Raw genomic sequence first — 2,500 nt, forward strand, 5'->3', positions numbered from 1 at the left:
TCGGAAGAGTCAATGACAGTCCACGCCCCCCTGCGTGGGAAGAGTCTTTCTAGGCCATGACCCACCGGAAGGGCGCAGCGTCCCCCACCCCAGACATGTGACGTCACACCATCGGTATTGACGACTAGACTGATTCCTTATAATCATTTGCCATACACCGGTGGAAGCTGCCGAGACGAGTAACTACATAGCGGGCTCGCCGTGTCACTAATGTACAGAGATACAACAGTTTCGACTGGAACCGGATTAAACGTATACACGGCGCTGATTAGTAATAGATAGAGCCATCAGAATACAGATAATGTATACAACTGTCCGTATACATGCTGAAAGACTCTGCTCACAATCACAACCACACGTCAGCCACACACCCTTATCACGCACTACTCTCTGCCTGTAACACGCACACAGACAATATGTAAGCACCAGCATGGAACAACACCCAGTGCATCCTCTCCGCCACATTAGACAATCCACACTGTCATAACCAGACTGGGAGGTCCACTCAGAAAACAGAATATCCCACCCACCCGACAACCACCATTGCTCAGCCAAGCCACCAACACCCACACATGTCCTACACAGGGGTGCACCCAACATCACAATACTGCCTCCTCTCACAGCACACAAACAATGGCAGGAATGAAAGACACAGGTCTGCCACAACCATGGAATCAGAGCGCCGCCTGTCATGAGCCAAAGGTGCATCCTGACGTGGCAAATCAGATGATGCCGCAGGCATCCACTTACTATAGTCACAATCAACAAACCGGCCGCCCCGCCCCCCATTAAACCTTTCCTTACAACAATGTGTACCTTAACCTAACCTATATCGTACCGTAACCTAACCTATATCGTACCGTAACCTAACCTACGTCGTACCGTAACCTAACCTACGTCGTACCGTAACCTAACCTACGTCGTACCGTAACCTAACCTACGTCGTACCGTAACCTAACCTACGTCGTACCGTAACCTAACCTACGTCGTACCGTAACCTAACCTACGTCGTACCTTAACCTAACCTACGTCGTACCTTAACCTAACCTACGTCGTACCTTAACCTAACCTACGTCGTACCTTAACCTAACCTACGTCGTACCTTAACCTAACCTACGTCGTACCTTAACCTAACCTACGTCGTACCTTAACCTAACCTACGTCGTACCTTAACCTAACCTACGTCGTACCTTAACCTAACCTACGTCGTACCTTAACCTAACCTACGTCGTACCTTAACCTAACCTACGTCGTACCTTAACCTAACCTACGTCGTACCTTAACCTAACCTACGTCGTACCTTAACCTAACCTACGTCGTACCTTAACCTAACCTACGTCGTACCTTAACCTAACCTACGTCGTACCTTAACCTAACCTACGTCGTACCTTAACCTAACCTACGTCGTACCTTAACCTAACCTACGTCGTACCTTAACCTAACCTACGTCGTACCTTAACCTAACCTACGTCGTACCTTAACCTAACCTACGTCGTACCTTAACCTAACCTACGTCGTACCTTAACCTAACCTACGTCGTACCTTAACCTAACCTACGTCGTACCTTAACCTAACCTGTATTGCGCCTTAACCTACCCTGTATTGCGCCTTAACCTAACCTGTATTGCGCCTTAACCTAACCTGTATTGCGCCTTAACCTAACCTGTATTGCGCCTTAACCTAACCTGTATTGCGCCTTAACCTAACCTGTATTGCGCCTTAACCTAACCTGTATTGCGCCTTAACCTAACCTGTATTGCGCCTTAACCTAACCTGTATTGCGCCTTAACCTAACCTGTATTGCGCCTTAACCTAACCTGTATTGCGCCTTAACCTAACCTGTATTGCGCCTTAACCTAACCTGTATTGCGCCTTAACCTAACCTGTATTGCGCCTTAACCTAACCTGTATTGCGCCTTAACCTAACCTGTATTGCGCCTTAACGTAACCTGTATTGCGCCTTAACGTAACCTGTATTGCGCCTTAACGTAACCTATATTGCGCCTTAACGTAACCTATATTGCGCCTTAACGTAACCTATATTGCGCCTTAACGTAACCTATATTGCGCCTTAACGTAACCTATATTGCGCCTTAACGTAACCTATATTGCGCCTTAACGTAACCTATATTGCGCCTTAACGTAACCTATATTGCGCCTTAACGTAACCTATATTGCGCCTTAACGTAACCTATATTGCGCCTTAACGTAACCTATATTGCGCCTTAACGTAACCTATATTGCGCCTTAACGTAACCTATATTGCGCCTTAACGTAACCTATATTGCGCCTTAACGTAACCTATATTGCGCCTTAACGTAACCTATATTGCGCCTTAACGTAACCTATATTGCGCCTTAACGTAACCTATATTGCGCCTTAACGTAACCTATATTGCGCCTTAACGTAACCTATATTGCGCCTTAACGTAACCTATATTGCGCCTTAACGTAACCCACATTGTGCTGTAACCCAACACACGTTGGGCCTTAACCCAACA

This window comes from Schistocerca serialis, unplaced genomic scaffold, assembly GCF_023864345.2.
Source record: "Schistocerca serialis cubense isolate TAMUIC-IGC-003099 unplaced genomic scaffold, iqSchSeri2.2 HiC_scaffold_1195, whole genome shotgun sequence".
Classification (NCBI taxonomy): Eukaryota; Metazoa; Arthropoda; class Insecta; order Orthoptera; family Acrididae; genus Schistocerca; species Schistocerca serialis.